The sequence below is a fragment of the Manis javanica genome, chromosome 10 (genome assembly GCF_040802235.1).
Source record: "Manis javanica isolate MJ-LG chromosome 10, MJ_LKY, whole genome shotgun sequence".
NCBI classification, from domain to species: Eukaryota; Metazoa; Chordata; class Mammalia; order Pholidota; family Manidae; genus Manis; species Manis javanica.
The window spans coordinates 42,457,081-42,482,576 of NC_133165.1; the positions used below are offsets into that span (position 1 = coordinate 42,457,081).

Genomic DNA, 25,496 nt, shown 5'->3' on the forward strand with positions numbered 1-25,496 from the left:
CCAAAAGGTGTTACAGGAGCTAGGCAAGAAAAATACCATCTATAGCCCAGAGAATTATGGCCCAGATGAGGAGCCTTTTATTGCAGGGATGAGACACGATGTGCTTCAAATGGCTCCCACAACCCTCTTTGAGTCTTTAGTGACCATTCTTGCCCCTCACTTATGGAAGCCCATAAGTGAGGTTACCCATACAGTAGCAGACCTGGGAGAGGCTGAAGCAATGCGAACACAGAAAGAAATAAGGTCTGCTATTCAGAAGAAGAATTTAAAGGGCCCTGTGAAGGTTATGAGGACCCAGATGTAGGCTGAATTAATACAGGCAGGAGGAGACAGAAGGAAATTAGATAGGAAGTCATATAGAGTCAATTAGATAGGAAGTTATACTGGAGGTGTGGCAACAACTGATACTGGAGCAACAGTTCCAGCCACTGAGAACAAAGAGGCAGCGGCCAGAAACAGAGCCACAAGTGTGGCTTGTGTGCTTGCAAGACTTCCTGCTGGAGACTGAGCCAACCTCGCCTGAACTCACACAGGAAAATGACTGGGGGACACGGTTTGATTGAAGGGAAAGTCAAGGTACCTGCCCTGAGGAACCAGTGGGAACAGAGGCCACATATTGAAACATTTATCCACTGGTTCCCAGTGAACATACAATGTGTCCTGGCTCTGGTAGACACAGAGGCTGAATGTTCAATGATTTATGGCAATCCTGAGAGGTTTTCTGGGATGCCCACTGTTATAGATGGATACGGGGGTAGGGCTATCAGAGTGAAATAGGCCCAAATCTCTTTGTGAATAGGGTGTCTGTGTATATCTCTACCATCCCTGAACATATTTTGGGGATACATATCCTGCAGGGCCTGTAGTTGCAGACCACTGCAGGTTATTTCAGACTGAGGATACATGTGGTGATAGCAGTTCTGAGGGGCCATGCTAAGCACCCACCCATAGCTTTTCCTGTGCTTGGTAAGTGACTAATACCAAACAATACAAATTGCCTGGAGAGCATAAAGAAATTGGAGACACTCCAGGGGCTGGAAAAGGTGAGTATTATAAAGCCCACCCATAGTCCTTTCAATTCCCCAGTGTGTCCAATAAAAATGCTGAACAACTAACTCCTGGCATAATACCATGGATTACAGAGACGTGAATAGTCATACCCCCATGCATGCTGCCATCCCCGCTACTGCAGAACTTACAGATATCCTCAATTACGAACTGGGAACTTATCATTATCTTGTAGCTCTTGCAAATGCCTTCTTTTCCACTGACATAGAATAGGAAAGTCAGGAACAGTTTGCCTTCACATGGGAAGAATGGCAATGGACTTTCACTGCCCTTCCACAGGGATACCTCCACAGCGCCACCATCTGTCATGGACTTGTAGCTCAGGACTTGGCTACATGGGAGAAACTACCAACAGTACAGCTGTACCACTATATTTACGATATCATGCTCACATCTGATTCTCTTTCAGATTCAGAACATGCAGCACCTAGACTGCTGAAACACCTATTGGAGAAAGGACGGGCTGTAAACAGCACCAAGGTTCAGGGGCCTGGTTTGTCAGTCAAATTCTTGGGGGCTGTCTGGTCAGGTAAGACTAAAGTTATACCAGAAGCAATCACAGATAAAGTCCAGGCCTTTCCTATCCCTATAACTGTGGCATTGTTACAAGAGTTTTTGGATCTTTCAGTCTACTGCAGAGTGTTTATCCCACAGCTGGCACAAATTCTGAAGCCCTTAGACCATTTGGTACAAAAGGGCGAAAGGTAGGACTGAGATGAGACATGTGCATCTGCCTTTACTACAGCAAAATGAGCAGTCAAGGCCATGCAGGCCTTGAGTGGGTAGACCCATCAAGGCCCTGTGAGCTGGATGTTCATGTGACTGAAGTCAGTTCTGGTCTCTGGCACAGCTTGAATGAACTCAACAATCCATTGGATTCTGGTTATAACTCTGGAAAGGAGCAGAGGTACGACACACCTTAATAGAAAAACAATTGGCTGCCGTGTATCACATTTTGTTGGCTACAGAACCCATCGCTGAAAGGGCCCCAACAAAGGTAATAACCATAATAACCTCCTATCTCATCACAGGGCAGGTACAAGACTGGACCCAAAAGCCACAGAGTGGTGTGGCACAGAAACCTACACTGGCCAAGTGGGGTACATACCTACAGCAGCAGAGTATCCTCTCTGCTAGCCCCTTGAGTGAAGAACTCCAACACTTACTGGGGCCAGTGACATACACTAGTGAAAAGCAGGAAGAATTTACTTTAGAACCATTAGTAGCTCTGCTACTAATCAGTCCTTAGCAGAAGGGAAGAGCCCCTATATACCCAAAGATGCATGGTACACAGACGGCTCCAGTCATGGACAGCCCCCAAAAGTGAGGGCTGTAGCTTTGCATCCTAATACTGAGACAGTATGGATGGAAGATGGTGAGGGGAAGAGCAGTCAATGGGCAGAGTTGGGGGTGTGTGGCTTGTGATCAGCGAGGGGCCCTCCCAGTAGTTGTCTGCACTGACAGCTGGGCCATCTATTGAGGCTTGACTCTGTGGCTACTGACATGGTACCATGCCAACTGTCTGGTTGGTCACTGACCCCTTAGGGGACAAGAAATGTGGCAAGACTTATGGGCCTATGGTCAGACTAAAACAGTTACAGTATATCATGTGACAGGCTACTTGCTACTGGCATCCCCAGGTAAATGATGAATGATGCAGCAGATGAATTGGCCCAGGTGTATTGGTTAAAAGGAAAGTCTGCCTATGATGTGGCCCAATGGTTACATTATTGTTTGTTGCATGAGGGGCAAAAGACAATGTGGGCTGTAGCCTGTTGGTGGGGCTCGCCTTTGACCTTTGAAGAAGTCAGCAGAGCCTGGCAGGAGTGCATTATATGCTCTAAATGGAACTTACACCAAGTTCTACAGCAACAGAGAACTACAGCTAAGGGGCCGACAACCCTCGTCAGGTGGCAGATAGACTATATTGGACTTCTGCCCATGTCAGAAGGGTACCAATGGGCTATGACTTGTGTGGACACAGCCACTGGACTTCTGGTTGCTTTTCCTACACGTTCTGCAGACCAAAGAATGACCAAAAGAGGCCTGGAGTGTCTCTTTGCAGCCTATGGCCAACCACAGGTAATTGAGAGTGATCAAGTCACATACTTTACTGGACATGCACTACAAGAATGGGTGCAACAGTTAGGAATCAAATGGAAGTTTCATGTGCCATACAATCCTACCATGGCAGGCATGATAGGTACAATGGTTTGTTAAAATCTGGAATGAAATCAGACACCAACAGTCTACAGGGATTGTCAGTCTACTTATGCACAGTGCTACAGCATTTGAATGGGAAACCCTGAAAGGGAGCATTGAGCATGTTGCTGCCTCCCCTATACAACTGCAAGTACAAAACAAGGAGGAATCACTGAAGCCAAGGTTTGGCCACCAAAAAAAATATCTTGCTGCCAGCACCAACTGCACTAAACCCTGGAGACTCCATTGAGTGGACATGGCCTTGGACATTTCAACACGTGGACCAACGATGGCTGGCCCTCCTGGCACCTTGGAGACAAGGCCTGGAAGCAGGTGTCCTGTGTATTTGTAGAGTAATAGCAGAGTGGTCCCCAAAGATCACAGTAGTATACCATAAATGGCCAGGAGGTAGGAGTACCTTACTGGGGAGTTTTGTTTTATCATTATGGCCAGTGCATGCACCTCCAGTAGCACTGTATATAGACCCCTCAGTAACCCCCACAGGGAGAGGAGTAAAGGTATGGTATACTAGACCTGGAGGGGACCCCCTTCCTGCTACAGTCCTACCACAGGACCACTCTCTTGCATGCATCCTACCTGATGAAAAAGATTTGCCTATGTTGGTGTAATTAAAACATGTGCCTTATCATGCTTAAGGTCTTTGTGGATTGGGCACACACCCTAGAAAAAAACTGCTACTCACTGGGGTGCATGGAGCTCCCTATTGGTACCACTGTGTGAATCATTAACTCACCTGAATAGAACTGGTTTTCAATATAGCTGGAATAACCTCCTCAGGCTACAGATTATTATAATTTTTGTTACCTGTACCAAAATTTTGTTGTATCATAATTTTTTTTATCATCTGTATGTTGCTGTTGTGGAATTTGGTTCCAGTGTTCCAGCTTTCTCACACAGGGACCACTGCAGAAGATTGAGAGTGTACACTGTGAGGTGAGAATCCTGGAGGCATGGGGTGTGGGAAAACTGAAGTTCCTACGGCCAGGATCCTCACCTGAACCTAAAGTACTTGATGATGTAACTGGTCTGCTGCTAGGCTACTGCTTCCACACGCATAGGCCATAAGCTATTATTGACCGAGTCACTATATTAAGAGCTCTGTCCAGTGCTCTAGGTGGAGGCAGAGATGAAGGAGGATTACAGACCTGCAGACTGCTGGATGCAGACTTAATTTCTAGTGCTTGACCTATAGCCAGGAGAACAAGATGGATAATAAGCCCTTTTGCCCCAAGAATGTTCCATTGTCATTCCTTGGTCTCACTGAATCCTTAGTGAACTTGCCCAGGGCTGAAACCCATTGGCAAGACACTGTTATGATAGTAATAGCAATCAATGGAAAAAAATAGAAAGCCTAGAAAAAAATAGCCTCAACTATGTACACAAATTTAATGTGTTTCAAAAGTGAACACCACAAAACAGTGACAAAAGATTAAACTTACAGTACTGGGTTCCCTCATCCACACTACATTCACCCTGCTTCATCTATGGTCACCCTATTTTTTTATTCTAATGACTCTCAAATCTATTTTCAACCAAGACTTCTATCCCAAATCTCAGACCATTCAAAGCTCAAAGGACAACTCTCTGGATGTGCCACTAACATGTCAAATTCAAACACCAAAGGAACATATCTTCCCTAATAAATCTGCTCTCCCCCATTTCCCCTACTGGTAAATGAACCACTTCTTCCCAGCTGTCCAACTAAAAATCTGGGAGCCTTTATGTAGCTTCTCTCTTAACCTCTCCACAGGTGAAGTCCTGTCAATTCTTCCTCCATCTTATCTCTAGAATCTATTTTCTACCTTTTCTTCTCCTACTGGTATGGCTTTAATCCTCATCCTCATCCTTTCTCAAAAGAATAACTCCACAGTCTACAGGGACTCTCTGACTTTCACTACCCTGCTTCAACAATGATCTTTCTAATACATAAATACACTTATGACACTCCCTTCCTTAAAAACCTTACAATGACTTAATATTTCTTTCAGAAAAAAAATCCTCACCAAAACATATAAGGTCCTTTATGATTCAGCCCTTGCCTGCCCCTCAGCCTCTTCTTTCATCACTCCCCATTACCAACACCCACTATACCGACACTCCCACCCAATGCTGCCTTCATTTTGAACAACCTGCAGCATTTTACTCATAATCCTCACTCATCATTCAACAGTCAGCCTCAATGCAATCTCTCCTATGAAGCTTTCCTGACAGCTCTCTGCCTCATGTGACATAGGTAGTTTTCCTAGTGCCCTTTTATTTACCTGTATCACTTCTTACATTACACAGTTTATGTGTCTGGTTTTTTTTTTCAGTAGATTGTGAACCCCTCAAAGGTACAGAATTTTGAATGAGTTAATGGATTCTTTATTTCCAACAAGTTAACATAACTAAATTCTACAAGCATAATTAGTTGTGAGTTTTTGGAAGGTACTGACTATATCTATCCTTTCTGGTTTTCTCCACAGCAAATAACATAAAACACTACATGCATATTGAGCACTCAATAAATGTGGATTGAGTAACCCCATTAAAACTTTTTCTCACTAAACCCCAGAGAGTTAACACTTTCTTATGATTAAAACACTTGTTTTTCCTCTAAACTATTCCACTTTTAAAACATGGTTTGGCTATATTTAGAAAGACTAAAGTACAAAGTTCATCTCCTGTTTTTCCCTCTCTGACCCTGCTCTTCTAGTCCACTCTCTTTATTGATCAGTCTATTTCATCTGTCTCTATTATTTTACACTCTCATGGATGAATAAGTCAGAATATTGTTTTTTATAATTCCTTACACTTAATGCAAAATCAGAAGGCAAAGGAACACTCCTGTTTCCTAGAATCACTTTATATATAAGGAAATTGAAGCTCAAAAATGACAAGTAACTTGCTTAAGACAAATACTTGGCAAACTGTTGATAAAGTTGGAATACAGAACTGACTTTAAAACTGTGATGGCTATTCCATGGTGCTTCCCAGATATTAGGCTTGGCATGAACAAAAACCATGTACATAACAAGTGAATTTACAACTATCTGATATTGTTATAGGCTTTCATTAATGTGTGGTTCAAAAAATATACTTAGCTTTTGAATTATCCTTTTATGATCATCTCAGATCTAATTAGAATGATAGAAGAAAATGATAAATCCATGTATTCAGTACAATTTATTTGCATAAATGAGAATCATGCATATTTGTACACTTTCTGCAAGTCCCTGAAGATCTCATCTAAATGGGATTCAGAATGGAGAACTAGAACTGGTTCTAACAAACAATAGACATACATGGAGGTTAAAAATTCAAGGCAAGTAGCTCTATCTTTACTCCGCTTGCTATCAGTTTAGTTTTGCTTTGACACAGTCACACTCATATATAAGTCAGTTACCACTTCTGTCATGAGAAATTATGCCTCTAACACAGTTACTCAGGGCTGTAATTCTGTGATCTTCTCTATAAAAAGGTGGGCATCAAATCTTTGCTGAGAAGCCACTATTACAACAATATGGGAAAATTTGAATTTTACCTTTATTACTTTATCTTGTGCTTCTCTATGGATTACATAGTATAGTGTGTGTACTACCATGCATTGTTATTCAACTTTTCCAGAGCAGTATATTTCCTTCAGTTCAACAATGAATGAATAAAATGTAATTTCCAGAAGCAATATCTAAAAGGTATTGTATTTCCTGCTATGAAATCTTACTCTTATACTTCAATTAAACAAATTTTTGTTGAACATATAAATGAGTATAATTCATTTGCCTTGAAAGAACTAGCAACTTAGCAGAGGAGAAGACAAGAAGCTATACATACTACATGATGAAACAGTAAGTTTCTACAAAAGGTATGAAAAAAAAACATACAGGAATTTCAAGAAAAGATCACATCCATGGGCTCAAAAAAAGTCTGTATGAAGAAAATGACATTAGAATGAATGTTTGAAGACAAGCAGGACTCCCAGTGTGGGAGTGAGGGAATAAAGTATTTTGAGTAGAGAAAGTAAGATAACAAGAAGCCTCAAAGTGGAACAGGATACCACATATTTAAAAAAATTAAGTAATCATCTTAGAGTATAGGACAATAATAGCAAATAAAACTGGAAAACCAGAATTGTATAATTTTAGAGTTGACAGTAACCTAAACAAATCTGCTAAAATGTAATGCAAGAACCCTTTCTACTACATCTACTACTAAAGGTAAGAAAAGGCTGGAGAAAATATATCCAGAATGGCAGAGCGAAGACCTTCAGAAGTCTGATCTTCCATAAAAGTAATGAGAAAACTGGCCAAAATAGTCAAACTCAACTTTTTCAGAAATATGAAAATTAACCAAAGGCTTGCAACAATCCATGAAATATCTATTCAGAAAAAACAGCTCACTGTAGTACACAGAGCAAGTTTTATGTCCTTTCACTTTTCCCTATTCCCTTCTTCCCAGATCCGTGGAAGCCTTAGAAACCAACGAACTGCAAACTTGGGTAGCTGTGAACAACAGCAGCCCTGTAGCCACTTAAGGGGGTAAAAGAGGGTAGGAGCTCCCTCAAAACCCACATCTCCAAAGAACTATTATGACTTAACCTGTCTAGCGACTCACTAGAAAAGCTCCATTCCCAGGGTTTATCTTTACTGGACCTGAATCAGAGCACCCTCAATATGAACAATTCTATCCCCAGGGCATTTGTTAAAATAATCAGAGATAATTGTATAATGTCACAGCTGTGTGCATGGGCAAGAACAGTTGGAGCAAACAAAACATTTGATCAAAAAACTTAAAAGGAAAAACTGAGGAATGACATACACATAAAATGGCTTACAAAAGCTCTGATATACAATTGAGAATCCAGAAGGTATGTACATGTTTTCCTAGGGAAGACCTGGAAGGCCCTAATCGCTCATCACTCACTGATGCTGATATTCTAGGCAAGCAGACAGTGAAGGCTAAGGTCAAACATAAATTGCTGATGTACAAAGGAAGGCACAGTGGGGGCGGAGCCAAGATGGCAGCGTGAGTAGAGCAGTGGAAATCTCCTCCCAAAACCACATATATTTTTGAAAATACAACAAAGACAACTCTTCCTAAAAGAGACCAGAAGACACAGGACAACAGCCAGACTACATCCACACCGGCGAGAACCCAGTGCCTCGCAAAGGGGGTAAGATACAAGCCCCGGCCCAGCGGGACCCAAGCACCCCTCACCCCAGCTCCAGGCAGGAGGAGAGGAGTCGGAGCGGGTAGGGAGAGGGAGCCCAGGACTGCTAAATAGCCAACCCTAGCCATCCGCACCAGAGCGCGGACACAGGGCATGCGTGGGGTCCTGGATACTAGGGAGACAGGACAGTAAGACCTGTGAGGGGGTCCCTGCAGCCGGCGCCCCAGGACAAAGAAAAGCGAGTGCTTTTTGGAAGTCTTAAAGGGACAGGGACTCCAAAACCAGACAGAAGTGTCCTGGGACACTTAGTCCTGCAGCAGGGAATTCCGGGCACCCTAAACCCCTGGATAGCAGGGCAGCTCAGAGGCCCCTCATGGAGATAAATAGCCTCCCAGCCATTCCCCCTCCAACGCGGCTCCACCATATCAGAGCAGCAGCCCGAGGCAGGACACACCCACAGCAACAGCAGAGATAAACTCCACAGCGGCTGGGCAAGAATCAGAAGCCCCATCTGCATGCAGTTGCCCAGCACAAGCCACTAGAGGTTGATGTTCTCCCAGGAGAGGAAGGCCACAAACCAACAAGAAGTGAAGTTCTTCCAGCCGTCACTCGTGCCAGCTCTGCAAACTATCTTTATCGCCATGAAAAGGCAAAATTTGAGGCAAAGATAACAGAGACAACACCTGAGGAGACAGACCTAACCAGTCTTCCTGAAAAAGAATTCAAAATAAAAATCATAAACATGCTGACGGAGATGCAGAGAAATATACAAGAGCTAAGGGATGAAGTCTGGAGGGAGATTACAGACGTCCGGAAGGAGATTACAGAAGTGAAACAAACTCTGGAGGGATTTATAAGCAGAATGGATAAGATGCAAGAGACCATTGATGGAATAAAAACCAGAGAACAGGAACACATAGAAGCTGACACAGAGAGAGATAAAAGGATCTCCAGGAATGAAACAATATTAAGAGAACTGTGTGACTAATCCAAAAGGAACAATATCCGTATTATAGGGGTACCAGAAGAAGAAGAGAGAGAAAAAGAGATAGAAAGTGTGTTTGAAGAAATAATTGCTGAAAACTTCCCCAAACTGGGGGTGGAAATAATCGAACAGACCATGGAAATACACAGAACTCCCAACAGAAAGGACACAAGAAGGACAACACCAAGACACATAATAATTAAAATGGCAAAGATCAAGGACAAGGACAGAGTTTTAAAGGCAGCTAGAGAGAAAAAGGTCACCTATAAAGGAAAATCCATCAGGCTATCATCAGACTTTTCAATAGAAACCTTACAGGCCAGAAGAGAATGGCATGATATATTCAATGCAACGAAACAGAAGGGCCTTGAACCAAGGATAGTGTATCCAGCACGATTATCATTTAAATATGAAGGAGGGATTAAACAATTCCCAGACAAGCAAAAGTTGAGGGAATTTACCTCCCACAAACCACCTCTACAGGGTATTCTAGAGGGACTATTCTAGATGGGAGCACTCCTAAGACTAAACAGATGTCATCATAGAAAATAAAATCACAGCAAAGAAAGCAGACCAACCAAATACTAACTAAAGGCAAAAAATAAAATCAACTACCCACTAAAAGCAGTTAAAGGAAACACGAAAGAGCACAGAATAAAACAACCAACATATAAAGAATGGAGGAGGAGGAATAAGAAGGGAGAGAAGAAAAGAATCTCCAGACAGTGTATATAACAGCTCAATAAGCGAGCTAAGTTAGGCAGTAAGATACTAAAGAAGCTAACCTTGAACCTTTGGTAACCACGAATCTAAAGCCTGCAATGGCAATAAGTACAAAGGAAAGCACAGTGTACACACAACACAAACACATAGAACCCCTCAGCAAAGGCTGGGAGACTTAAGGGTTCACCACATTTAAGGAAATCTAGCCAATCATTACTTTACTGCTAATTAACCAAGCAGAGGCTTCAGTAGTTACCCAGGACAAAGAATACAGATTTCACAGAATTCATCCCCTAAAGTAACAAAACAAACACCAGTAACAACAAACCCTGGGAGACGTTTGATTTCCACAGTAGCCACACTGTATTATTTAAATGTCCATTTTTTCAACAAAAAAAGACAAAATACACAAAGAAACAAGAAAGTATAGCTCATACACCAGGGAAAAAAGGCAGTCATTAGAAACTAACCCTGAGGAAGCCCAGATGTTGGACTTACCAGATGAAGACTTTAAATCAGAGACTGTAGATACGTTCAAAGAACGAAAGGAGACCATGTATAAATAATTAAAGGAAATAATGAGAATGATTTCTCACCAATAAGAAATATCAGTAGAGATTTAAAAAATTTTTTAAAGGAAAAATTAATGAGTTCCATAGTTCATAAGTACAATAACTAAAATGAAAAATTCATTAAAGAGGGTCAACAGTGGAGTTCAGCTAGCTGAAGAATCAGCAAACTTAAAGACAGATCAATTTTCTACTCTGAAGAACAGTAAGAAAAAAGAATGAAGAAAAATAAACTTGATATGGGGTAACAAGCAACTAAAATATGCATAATAGAAGTCCCAGAAGGAGATAGAAGGCGGGGTGGGGGGGGATGGAACATATAAATAAATGGCAGAAAAATCCTAAATTAAATGAAAAGCATTAATCTAAACATCCAAGGTACTAAATAAATACCAAGTAGGTAAAATTCAAAGAGATGTGCACCTTAGATACATTGTAATCAATGACCAAAAGCAAAAAATACAGAAGGTCTTGAAGGCATCAAGAGAAAAGCAATTTATAACATATAAAATCCTTAATATGATAAACAGGTGACTTCTCACCAAAAACCAAGAGGCCAGAGGCAGCAGGATAACACATTCACAGTGCTAAAAGAAAAGGACTATCAGTCAAAAATTCTATATCCAGCAAAACTGTCCTTCAAAAATGAAGGAGAAATTAAGATGTCCCAGTCAACAAAGGTGGGAGAATTTATCACTCTAAGAGCTGCTGTACAAGAAATAAAGGGACTCTTTAATGCTGAAATGAAAAAACACTAATTAGTAACTCAAATCCACATTAAAAAAAATAAGCACCAATAAAGATAATTACAGACAAATACAAAAAACAGTGTTTTGTTTTGTAACTCTTTTCTTTACCTATCTGAATTAAAAGATAGCATAAAGTAATAATTATAAAACTTGTTGGATTTTAATGTAAAATATGTAATTTCAAAATGAATGACAATAAGAGCACCGAAGAGGAGAAAATGAACAGAAGTCTTATCAAAGCAACATTTTTGGATACTACTGAAATTAAGTTCCTATTAATCCAAAATAGATTATTTTAAGATATTAATTGTAATCACCAAGAAAGCAAAGAAAAATTATGAAAGAAATAATTAATTAAAATATATACTGGAAAACAATAAAAAGGAAGGCAGTAATGGAGGAAAGGAGAAATTAAGAAGATGTAAGACATATAGACAACAAACAGAAAAGCGGTAAATACGTATCTTAATGTACCAATAATTACATTAATTTAAATGGATTAAGCATTCAAGAGGCAAGAGTTGGTAGAAAAAAACAAAACAAAAAGCACCCCCCCAAAAAAAGAACCCATTATCCACATATATGCTTTCTACAAGACACAGTTCAGACTCAAAGACCAAATGGGCTGAAAGCAAAAGGAAAGAAAAAGATACCACATAAACAGTAATGAAGAGCCTCGTGTACCTATACTAATATCACATACAATGCACTTTAACATAAAATTAAAGACATAGGGCTTTTTATAATTATTAAGAAGGCAAGTCCATCAGGAGAATATAACAATTATAAACATATACACACCCAACAAGAGAGCCTCCAAATACAAGAGCAAAAATTGACAGAATTGAAGAGAGAAATAGACAATTCAGCAATAATTGTTGGAGACTTCAATACTCTACTTTTGAATAAGGGGTAAAACTACCAGACAAAATATCAACAAAGAAAAAGAAGACTTGAGTGTTACTACAAAAGAACTAGACCCAGCAAACATATAAAACAGTCCAGGCAAAAACAGCAGAGTATATACTGTTTGCCAGTGCACATGGAACACTCTATAGGACAGGCCATAAAATATGTCTCAATAATTTAAAGGATTGTCATAAAAAATAGATGTTGTTTTCCAACCACAATGAAATGAAATTAGAAAACATACCAGGAAAAAGTTTGGAAAATTCACAAATATATGAAAATTAAACACCACTCTCCTAAATAACCAATAAGACAAAGAAGAAATCACAAGGGAAGTTAGAAAATACATTGAGATAAAAACACAAAATATATGAAATATAGCAAAAGTAGCATGAGCCATGCCAAGAGGGAAATTTATAGCTGTAAACATCTATACTAAAAAAAGATCTCCAATCAATATACTGCAAACTTTAAAACTTACACAATGTCATATGTTAATTATATTTCAATTACAAAATAAAAATGTTTAAATTTTTAAAAAGTAAAAAGATCTCAAATCAACAACCTGTCTAAATCTAATCCTTAACAAATTATTCCAAAATACAGAAGAGATAGGAACAATTCCCAACTCATTCTATGAGGTCAGTCTTCTCTGATTCCAAAACTAGGCAAACACTACAAGAAAACTACACATATTTATTATATAAATGCCACAATCCTCAACAAAATTCAACAACATCTATAAAGGATCACCAAGGGTGGTTTAGCCCAGGCATGCAAGGTTGTTTCAACATATGAAAATCACCTAATGTCATATACCATATTAATAGAATAAATGACAAAAACAACATGACTATCTGAGTAGGCATCAAAAAAACACTTAACAAAATCCAACACCCTTTCATGATAAACACAATGAATAAACCAGGTATAGAAGAGAACATCATGAATCCGAAAAAGGACATCTAAGGAAACCCACAGCTGGCTTCACACTTAATGGTTCCTCCTAAGATCAGGAACAACTCAGGATATCTATTCTTGCCACTTTCATTCAGTAATATACAGGAGGTTTTATCCAGAGCAGTTAGGCAAGGAAAATCAATTAAAAGACATCCAGAGAAGGAAGAAGAAAGACTATCTCCCTTTGGAGATGATATGCACACATAAAATCCTAATATATCACTAAAAAACTATCAGAACTATTCAATGAGTTTGGTATAGTTGCAAGATACAAGACCAACATACAGAATTCAACTGTGTTTCAGTATATTAGCAATAACAATCCAAAAACAAAATTGAGAACAATTCAATTTACAGTAACACCAAAAGAATAAAATATTAAGGAATAAGTTTAACACCTTCCCAAAAAATAACTGAAAGACTTGTACACTGAAAACTAGAAAACATTTTAGAAAGAAATTCAAGATTTAAATAAATGAAAAGACATCTCATATTCATGCATTGGAAGATTAATATGTTAAGATGGCAGTTATTCCCCAAATTGATCTTACAGGTTCAATACCATCGCTATCAAAACTGTAACTGGACAAGATACCAATTCAGAGCGGGAAAGAATCATTTTATCAACACAGGTGCTGAAACAACTGAATATGTATAAGCAAAGAAATGAAGTTGGACCCCTATCTCACACCACAAACAGAATTCACAAAAATGGATCAAAGACTAGAAGCTGAAACTATAACACTCTTGGATGAAAACAGAGGAGTAAGTCTTCATGACCCTGGATGAGGCAAGTTTCTTAAATATGAAACGTAAACCAGAAGCAACAAAAGAAAATACGTAAGTTGGACTTCAGCAAAATTTTAAAAATCTTTGTGCTTCAAAGGACACTAAAAAGAAAGTGAGAAATCACAGAATGAAAGATTTATCTTTGCAAATCATGTATCTGATAACGGTCTAAATATGCACAATATATAAAGAAATCTCACAACTCAACAAGACAAATAACTCAATTATAAAATGGGCAAAGGCATAGAGATTTCTCCCATATAAAAAAATAGCCAAAAAGCACATGAAAAGATGTGCTTAGCCATTAGAGAAATGCAATCAAAATCACAATGAGATATTACTTCACCCCCATAAAATAAAGAAGTCACATAAAGGCAAGTAATGACAAGCATGTGGAGAAATTGGAATCCTCATTCATTGCTGGTAGAAATGTGAAATGGAGCAGCCACTGAGTTCCAGAGTTACCCTACAACCCAGCACTTCCTCTCCTTGCTATATACCCAAGAGAAACAAAAACATGTCCACAATGTTCATAGCAGCATTATTCGTAACAGCCCCAAACTGGAAACAATCCAAACACCAAACAACTAATTAAGGGATAAATAAAATGTGGTATATCCATAAAAGAGAACACAGTTGACCCTGGAACAATGTAAGGGTTGGGGCACTAGTTGAAAATCCATGTATAATGGCCTACTGCATATAAAATGGGTTAATTCAGATGCAACAAACAGTAGAAAAGAAATGGAAGGGTTGTAGAGTCCAAGAGAGAAAAGAAAGCAAACAGGAATGAATTACTGCTCACTAGTCCCTATGAGGGTTAACACTTGCTTGCAGGCCTGGGTACACTTGGAAGGGGTAAAAGTTTCCCAATTCCTTCTTCTGAGTTGGCTGACCTGGGCCTCAGCTCCTCTGCTCCTCTCAGATCCCAGCATTTCTCTCTATCCAGATATGGCCAGTTACCTCAGTTGGTCAGAGAGTGGTGCTGATAACACCAAGGTAGTGGGTTTGATCCCTGTAGAGGCCACTATGTACACTTTTCCTTTTCCATTTCTATCGACCACATCACCCATGGAATCTTACATTAGATTACAGATACTGTACATTTACTGAAAATAAAAGAAGGGGAAGTGGTTCCACAAAGTTCAAATCTGTATTGTTCAAGGGTCAATTGTATTATCAGTAATAAAAAGAAACAAAATACTGATTGATGTATTCTACAACATGGAAGAACCTTGAAAACATTATGTATGCTAAGTAACAAAGGACTATATATTGTATGATTACATTTCTATGAAAATGTCCAGAATAAGCAAATCTATAGAGACTGATAAAGTAGTACTAATCTATTGTCTAGGGTGGAGGGCATAACAAGACAGTTGGGGGAAACAGGGAAGGAGTGTGCAGTTTCTTCCTGAGATACTGAAAAGGTTCTAAAATTGACTGTAATAATAAATGCACAACTTTGTAAATACACTAAAAAATTTTACACCTTAAATGGGTAAATGTATGATATCTAACTTATAACTCTATAAAGCTATTACCCAAAAAAAAAAAAGGACGCTGGATACCTACACACCAGGAATTAAATCTTTTAGGGTGACTCCCTACTAAAATGAGTATTTAAATAGGATCTGGGCTTTCCTAACAAAATATCAAAAATGTCTAGGATACAATCAAGTCATTCATCATACTAAGAACCAGGAAAATCACAACTTGAATGAATAAAGACAATTAACACATGCTAACACCAAGATGAATTCGATATTGGAATTATCTGACAAGAATTTTAAAGCAGCCATCATGCCTTGATGAGCAATGAGATATCATCTTGAAACAAAGAAAAAATAGAAAACTAACCAAAGATATAGAAAATTTAGGAAAAATAAAGGAAATTATAGAACTGAAAAATAAAATGACCAAAACAAAAACTCACTAGATGGGCTCAACTACAGAACAAGTATGACTGAAGAAAGAGTGAGTGAACCTGAAACTGGAAATAGAACAGTAGGAACTACTCAATCTGAACACAGGGAAGAAAAAAAAGAATAATGCCTCACCTGTGGGACAATAACAAAAGAGCTTATTATATTTGTATCATCAGAGTCACAGAAAAAAAGGAAAAAGAGAGTGGTACTGAAAACTTACTCTAAGAAATGGCTGAAAAGATCCCAATTTGGCAAAAGACATTAACTTACAGTTCAAGAAGCTAACATAACTCCAAAAAGGGTAAACCCAAAGAAATTAATGCCAAGACATATCAATTCAACTTCCAAAAACTAAAAACAAAGAAAAATACCTTTAAAGCAGCCTAGGAGAAAGGATACATTACCTATAGGGAAACATGAATTTCAATGAGTGCCAAGATTTCATAACAGCCAAGAAGTGGAAAAAATCCAAACACCCATCAACTGCTTAAGGGATAAATAAAATGTGTTATATCTATAAAATGGAATGAAGTTGACCCTTGAACAATGCAGGAGATAGTTGTCTGAAATCATGGAGGTGTGAAAGAAGTGGGATATTTTTCAAATGATCAATGTAAAGAACTGTCAACCACAAATTCTATAGAGAGAAATAGCTGACAAAATCTTAAGAAAACTAAAGAACAAAAGAAGATGACTTCCACAGTTTATATCTTAGCTCTGAAGAATTACAAAATATGCTGGTATCATTAAATGAGCAATTACAGGTTTTCCCTATAACAGTAATTAATTAAATGTTTGAAAATTATAGGTTTCCTCCCTTGTCATCACCAATGCCAATGATAGTACATAGGTAGATGGCTTAATGTATATTCCCTACCTCAACTCCCCTAGTTAAAAAGAAACAGTTCTGCCAGAGTTCAATATCTTTTATCAATCTGACAGTTTTTGTTCTAATTAAAAATTCCAAAGCTTTTGCACCCAAAATAAGAAATATTTGTTTAAAAAAGATACAAGATAGATGTGCCTCAACCATCTGAAATAATATCTGCTAAAAAGAAAACCTGAACAAACCCTCTATAATGCTGTCACAACTTAACCATCTTAAAAGCCAAATCATAAGAGCAAATGATATTTAATCCACTCGAACTTGTAAAAAGTGTGTATGTTTTTAAAAAAAAGAATGAATGTGTGAGTATGACTAGTGACCTGTTAAGCAGCCAAGAAAGAAACAGCTGGTCAGCTTGCAAAACTGAATTCAAGATCTGTTTTACATTATTTACCAACTGATTCATTCAACCAATTTTTATCAGTTTTGAAAACATACAAAATACTGTGCAAGGAGGTGATGAAAAGATAAATAAGGTATTGTGATGTAAGAATTATTACAGAACAGAATATGTATTAGGTCTTCACCCCTGGTTCCTAGCAAAGAGCTCCCACAACCCTTGGAATTTCTTCACAGGGATGAGATGAGCATATTTTATTATTCATAATAAGCCCATTTCAAACCTATCTGGTAGAATAGGGGCTGGTTGCCAGAGGAACCAACCCCTGACCACAGGGAAGGGGAAAGGATGGTAGACTGAGGCAATCAGCAGCAGTTGATTTAATAATTATGCCTACAGAGTGAATGAAGCCTCCATAAAAACCCTAACTACAGGGTTTTGGAGAGCTTCCAGGTGGTGGACACATCCAGATGCTGGGAGGATGACACCCCTAAAAAAGGCATGGAAGCTCCATGCCCTTTCCCACATACCTTGCCCTGTGCTTTTCTCTTCCATTTGGCTGTTCCTGAATCATACCTTTTATAATAAACAGATGATGGCAAGTAAAGAACTTTCCTGAATTCTAGAAACCATTCTAGCAAATTATTTACCTGAGGAAGTTGTGGGAAGTCCCAAAATATAGCCAGTTGGTCAGAAATACAGGTCACAAGCTGGGACTTCTGTCAGGCATCTGAAGTGCAGGGCAGTCTTTCAGCAGTGAGTTCTTAATGTGTGTTGTCTGCACTAACCCCAGGTAGTCGGTGGCATAACCTGGGTTAAATTGTAGGATACCCACTTGGTGCCCAGATTGTTGAATTGCTTAATGTGAGGAGAAAATCCACACAGTTGGATGTCCAAGGTGTTGTGAATACTGTATTAAGAAATAGTTTACCTCCCAGGCCTCAAGGAACTTCTAGGCATGAGAACAATAGGGCCATGAGAAATAACTTCTTTAAAATGTGTTAAATACTTTAATAGGTAGGTGTACAAAGTACCTGCAAGTAAGTAGCTAACGTGCCAACAAAACATCTATCCTGATTTTTTAAGGGTGAATTAAATACTAGAGTTCCTCGGGGTTTCCATCACTCCTTCTTTCAGCTATCAGCCCTAGCTGCCTATTAGCATCACATAGGAAGCATTTTTTTAAATGACAAGGTCTGGCCCCACACCAGACCTACAATCAGAATCTCTGCAGGTGCCTTGATCCCTTCATCTTTACCATTTAAAAACTCCCCAGATGATTTTACAGTAGTGCCTGGATTGAAAATGACAGACTCTGTTCAGGAAAAACATCACCCAGGCCTCAACCAAACTTTTGGCAATAAGGAGAGAAAGAAAAAGATTTCCGGTAGGCACAATCAGATCTATGTGATTATATCTGGACTTAATGTGAGGAGAGAAGAGGATTCTAAGGTTTCTAGGGTAAAGACCTTAAAATAGGAAAAGAAGTGTTTGTATATGTGCAAGTTTGAAGTACCAAGTATCCAAGTATAATTCTCCAACAGACAGATGAAAAAAAGAACACCTGAAGTCCAACTGAATACACATCTTTGAAAACCGAAAATATGCATGCTATTTGAAGCCAAGAAAGGAAGTGTAATTACACAAGGAAATTTAGAGAACAGAGAAAAGAACAAAAAATGAAACCCTAAGTATTACCACGTAAATCAGAGGGAAAAAAAGAGGGAAGCACCAAGATAAGGTTTTTGGTTTTGTTTCGGATAATGGAAACCTGAGCATGTATGCATAGGCTGAGAAAAAGAAACAAGAACTTTCAGTGAGATGAAAGACGTTAGCTTTAGAAAAGAGGGCCCCACTTCCTCTGAGAAGAGGAAAGGAGATCAGAAATCAGAAGAATACAGGCACACAGAAAAATGACAGACCCTTGAGTTGTCGGCTGATGCCCACTGATATCTTCTGTGAAGTAGGTAGTAAAATAAGCAATGGAGAAGTCAAGAGTAGGACAAAAAGTTAGACTCTGAGAATGGCAAAAATGTACAAACAGCCATTTAGGTTTTAGTACAAAAGAGAAACCTAGGGAGTAAGTCAAAGCATCTGCAGGCAGTAAGACTAGAGTTAGAATCCTGAAGTTTAAAACAGTAACAGCACCTCCATTACATGATTTTCTCCAGCCTGCTCTGGAGATTCCAGGAGCAGAAAAACTCAACTGTTTGATTCATACAGCCTTTGAGACCATCAGGACAAAAGTGGCAAGAATGACTTGAGGCCAGGACATTGGTTTTATAATTTTTAAAAGTCAAATTTATTTAACTCTTTTAAAATATTGACTGTAGCTATTTCCTCCAATAGCCAGAAAAAGTGTGTGTTTGGGGATGCAGGGGATAATTATTCTTGCACTCTTAGAGAAAAGGAGAGAAAGAAAAACTTTCACGACTAAGCATTTTTTCTCTCTTCAGCAGTTGATTCCAAGAAATCTAAACCTGATTCCTCCAGGCTTTTAAAGGATGAAAATTCACTGCAGGACTAGACTATCCAGCTGAGATAAAAACAAGCGAAATACTTCTTAGATACAATGCTATTTCAGCTAGAAGGTAGGGCTCTTTCTTCCCTAAAAAGAAAGGTTCAGTAAACACCATTACAGCACGGGGAGTAGGGACAAGGAGGTAATTACATTGCAAAGCGTGCTAAGAATCCTTTACAAAGTCAGTTAACATAAATGCAACATATGACACAAACAGAGAACATAATTTGGTTTCTTCTGAATAAATGCAGTGAGTAAATAATTCACAATTTAATCTCTTTATCACACTTGAAGTTCACGAATTTGTCCTGCCACCTCCCATACCACTCACTCTTCAGGTAGTGGGTCAAATCCCTCTGGATACTGGACCTTTTGCTACCACCATCTCGAGAGTACATAGGTCTGGAAGTTGGAAGAGGCTAACACACGTGAGCATCCACCATGTGCCAGGTCTAATGTGTGCCAGACTCTGGGCAAGGCACTTTATAAGTTATGGATACGGCTTATTTAAATATGAATTAAGATGTTAAAACTAGATTTGACATTCAGGAGAGTATTCGATTGTCTGAAGGTTTAGGTGTAATGAAAAGAAGTGCTAGCAACAGTGGTTGATGAAAATGAGGGGAAAAGAGGTTAAGCTGTGAAAGGAAGGCATCTGGGGGTAAAAGAGCAAAACCCCGGGGCACATGGGGAGGAGGGCACGACTGAAATGTAGAAAACGATGCTTAAGGGTCAGGGTGGGGATGAGCCTGCAGAAGCGAAGACCAAGTAGAGGTGAGGGCAAAAGTCCGATCCTGGCCGGACAGGGGTCTCATCTCCGGAAGGTGCCCCAAAGGACTGCGGGAACCGAGAAACGGTGCCATCACCCTAAGAGGGAGGGGAGGATGAGGAAGAGAGGAGACGGGCGGGAGGCCCACATCGGCAGGCACTAGCCGGGCGACGAGGAAGCCCGCGGCCGGGAAAAACGCGGGCGCTGGGAGAAGGGGTGAGGGTGCAGGGGCCAGGCGGCCGGGACACCGGGCGCCGCGCTAGGGAGGCAGGACTGGACATCTGCCCGGGACCGCCACGTTAATGTGCGGGAAGGAGGCGACGCGCGGCCAAGGTCTGCCAGGGCAGAGCCGGCCGGAGCTCGGAGCCAGGTGGGCGGCGGCTGGAGGCCAGCCGAGCTGCAGCGAGAGCGGCGTTCCCCTTACCTGGGATGAGTGAGGAGCCGCCGAGCCGTCTCCCCAGCATCCTGGGCTCAGACGCCTCTCGCACCGCCCTAGGTTGGGACCATTCGCCAGTCCCGGGAGCCCGCGCTCCCCACCAGACTCCAGCTGCTGCCAGCCCGGCACGGACCCGCAGAACAGCACCAACGCGACCGGCGCGCGCGGCCGCCTTAGCAGCGACTCCCGGCGACGCCGCCTTAGCGCCTGCAGCCAGCCTTCCGCGCGGGCGCGGGATCACACGGGTGATACGATTGGCTGCTGGGCGCCCGGCCCCGGCGATGTGTGGACCACTCTGATTCGTGAGTTTAGCTGGCTGCCACCGAGAGAGGCGGGTGTCGGAATTGCGCCTGGTTTGGCGGGCGCTGAGGCACCGGATGGGTCTAACGTCGCAGCCGGGTGGGCGGCCCCGCGTCCCTGCGTATGCGCGCTCCCCGCTGGGGCTCCCAGGCCGCCACCTTCCTGAGCAAGTTGTAGCCAACGGGGTGGCGCGCGTGACGTAGGTGGAGGGGAACCGCGCGCTGGGGTCGACCACAGCGGGTAGCGGTCGGCCATGAAGCTCTAGGACAGGACCAGAAAATGAGCTTTTCCAAGAAATCCTCCTTCACCTTGTCCACCGCCTCCAATACCACCTCTGTGCCCGCTGCTGACTGCTGGCGGAGGAGCTTTTCTCTCATTGAAGATAACTCGCAAATATTAAATTCGTATAATAATTCATTCCACGCAGAAGTGTAAATGAGTGACAGGAGATTCTGTCCCGACCACAGGAGCAAGGAACTGATGCTTGAGAGAAAGAACTGAGAACTAGGAAAGGAGAAAGGGCAAAGAGGGAAGGAGGCTCTGGGGAGGGCACGGAAATGCCACACCTGAAAGACGCTCAGATTTTTAAATTCCTTCCTTACTCACCTGTCGAGCCAATTATTTCAACTCTGTGAACATCGACTGGAAAAAGCATGGGCTCAGAACTCCGAACAGCTGTATTCAAAATTCCTGTTTACCATCTTGGAATGGGTTTTGTTATTTACAGAACTACATAGACTATATACCCTAGAGAAATGCTGTGAAGGAACATGAATGTTCATAGCCACGCTATTCAAAATAGCCAATAAAGTGAAAACAACCGATGTCCATCAACTGATAATGAATAAACAAAATGTGGCCTACCCATACAATGAAATACTTTTCAGCCATAACAAGGGATGAAGTTCTGATTCGTGCTACAATGTGGATGAATCTTGAAAATACTATGTTAAATGAAGGAAGCCAGTCAGAAAAGAGCACATATTGTATGGTTCCATTTATATGAACTATCTGGAATAGGCAAATCCATAGAGACAGAAACTAGATTAGTGGATGCCTTGGGCTGAGAAGATTGGGGGGAAAATGGTGACTTCTGACGGGTATGGGGTTTCTTTTGGAGATTATTGATGAAAATTTTCTAAAATTTCTTGTGGTAGCTGTACAATTTTGTGAATATACTAAAACCATTGAATTGTATAATTAGGTGAATTTTATGTTCTGTGGATTATATGTTAATAAAGTGGATTTTTTTTTCAGAAGATCAAATGAAATAACAAACCTCTGATGCCCCTGGCTGTGGTGCCTCTTTAAGAACAAGGGCTGGGTATATGTAACTTTTTTCATATTCAGTTGGCAAAATCTCCTAAGCAATTTAATTGAGAAAATTTAAAGAAATACCCACCATGATATTTTTCTTTGGAACGTTTAAAGTAAAAGAAGAAGGTTTGATTTAACCTAATCTGATTTTGGGTAGAAGAAATGGACCACTGGTATTACAAAACTCATGAAAAGAAAATGAACAAGGTCAGCAGGCAGAGAGCAAGAGGAAAGAGAAGGAAGGAGCTAGCTCTCTACCAGGTAATTATAGACAGACCTGAGGGCTGCCTCCTAGTCATTTAACCAGTCTTTTAAAGTTAAGGGCTTTGTCCTGCTCCACTTCCTGCATTCCAGACACTTTCAGGAAAAAAGCTCACCAGGACCTGAGTAATGCTGAAGCCACTGCCAGCACCACGGGGCGTTAATCCCTGAAGCACAGCCCCTGCCTCTCTTCGCCAACCTGAAATGAAATGCAGTTCTCTGAGATAACCTCCACACTGCCCAGAAAGTACTTCACCCATCTACAAAACTTGAAGAAATAGAACTGAGTAGCCAGGTAAGGGCTGATGCTTGTATCACTTGCATTGAACTGAGAAGAAATTCAGTTAGAACAGGCAACACGAATACCTTCAGTGAAAACTGGCAGAAAGGTTGGCTCCCTGACTATTGTGTGGCAGGATGTCTCCCTGAACAAGACAGCTTCAGGTGGCCCAGGTGCCACACTGTATGTAGAAAACAGCTGGAAGCAAGGAGCTACTTAATTTGAAACAGTCATTTGACAGCAAGCTTTTTCTGCTTTCTAAATCTATCCCAACCCACACAGTATATGTTAAGAATAAAGACTCCAAATATACACAAGTGGAAAGAACAAAGTTAAAAAGTGTACATAATATGCCCATTTGTAATTTTTTAGGTACACACACACACATGCTTATGATTTTCAGACACTCTCCAGAAAGATGCACAGTAAATTGGCAACAGCTGGTGGGAAAGAGACTTATTTTTCACTATATATATACTCTTCGGCATGTTTTGAAATTTTGTGCCATGTGCTTGGATTACTTATTGCTTGAGTAAATTTGTAATTTATTCAAGAGAAGAACTTTCTTCTGGAAAACACACTGCTCAAGCCTATATGAACATCTGGTTCACATGACATATATATTGCTTTGTGTAATTTAATAAGCCTCATATTGAGTATACATATTCTGAATACACTGTATCTATTTTCCCTCCTCAGCTTTACCTCTTCCAGATGATCAGCTCAGACCTAGATAACCTCACCTGGGGGCATAGACAGCTTCTACCCATGACCAATAAGCAGATCAAAGGACTCAGAGCTTTTTTCTTCCCAACAGCCTAGCCAGTTCTGGCAGGCCCAAGAAAGAGAGGAAGCAGAGAAGTGCTTGCTTATACCTAGTGAGAGCCCAGAAACTGCTGCCCACCGGGCCAGCCTTTGCACAGCTTCTTCCAGGAAGAAGTCCTGGCCGAGGGTAAGTGAGGACTCTTTACTACAGTAATCTCACCTCCTTGGAGGGAAAAATCTCTGTGCAACACACCTAGGAATGTTCAAGCTTTGAGGAGGACTAAAGAGGCTGCCCTGCCCTTTAACACTTTTATCTTGGGGGGTTGTTGGCTTTGTTTTGGTTGTTGGAAAGACAGTGCAGCAGGTCTCCTTCATGGCATTTCCCTCCCAGGATCTGGCATAGAGAGAGGATGGTGGCAGAGGTGAGAGGTGGAAGGGATGGGAAGACCCTCAAAAATGGAAAAATGGGGAAGGACTCCTGCCAGGCCCTACTGTTCTATTCTCTGTCCCTGCAAAAGGGAGCTGGAAATATGGGTCAGGAGCAAGCAGTTTGGAAAATGAAAGTGGGGAAAACGGATTACCTTTGCAATGCAAGTGAAGGAGCAGAGATATTTCAGGGAGCACAGACAAGGCTGTGGGACAAAGTGGAGAAGTGGGGACAAAGGGAGTTCTCAAAGGTAAAGAGAGAAATGGCGATGACAGAAGATGGTTGTCTGTCCTACTTTCCATCCTGTCCCCAGCACAGAGCCTGGCACTAGTTTAATGAAAGGATGGGTGGGTGAATGGATAGATTAATAGCAAAAGCTGCATCTATCCATAAAGGCTACCAGGGCAAAGCAAGGAGGAAAGAGAATCATTGGCCCTCAGGGTCCCATGTGGAAGGGCAGGGAGACAGCAGGTAAGGGCTCCAGAGCCAAAGATCCTTGATGGGAAATTAGGGTTAAACTTTCACTGGCCTTAACGTGACCCAAAGCCCTAGATGACTTGGGACAAGATGAAACACGTACCTATAGAAAGCAATGAAGAGCCAATGAGCTGCAGGAGGCACCTCACAATTTTCTTGAAGCTGTGGGATAAATGGCTTTGAGACAAAAAGAAAATGGTTATACAGTTTAAAGAAAAAGAAAAAAATGAGCATGTCTCCTTACTTTCCCTACCCCTAGATCCAGGAAAACTGGCCAGGTCAGGCCCCTTAGCCACATCATCATTTTAAAATGAGAATCAAGCCCAGCCTCTGAGCTGGCCTTTTCCAAATGGCTACAGAATTCCTGCACCTTCCAAAAACACCTCCTCATGCACCTCCTGCCAGGAAGAGAGGGCCATATGCCCAGGCTGGAACTAACCATCTGGGCTCCCTGAGCCACCCATGTGCTCTGCAGACCCCAGATACAGGAAGTGCTCTCTGCTCTTTGGGTAAATCCAGCCAGACAATTCCTGGTGCAGAACCAAGAACTGGGAGTAAAGCATCTCTTAATTCCACTTATGACAAAAGAAATTATATGACTTCCAGGAGTGGTTTTCAAACCAGTTATACATATAAACCACCTGTGTGGCACTGTAAACTAGACA

The 25,496-nt window shown here is 40.8% G+C and overlaps 1 protein-coding gene across 9 annotated transcripts in view; it reads right to left on the reverse strand.

The window, feature by feature from the left end:
- The window catches only part of TPST1 (tyrosylprotein sulfotransferase 1), a 252,067-nt gene extending 230,855 nt beyond the window's left edge, over positions 1-21,212 (reverse strand). For 3 of the 9 annotated variants that reach the window (XM_037002916.2, XM_037002915.2, XM_037002913.2), the window contains exon 1: positions 20,993-21,206. The gene's annotated coding sequence lies outside the window, so the exon portion shown is untranslated. Of the gene's footprint in view, positions 1-20,992 lie in introns of all 9 variants that reach the window. The other 6 variants (XM_073215232.1, XM_073215231.1, XM_037002918.2 and 3 more) reach the window with 4 other exon arrangements.
- Positions 21,213-25,496: the final 4,284 nt, after the last annotated feature.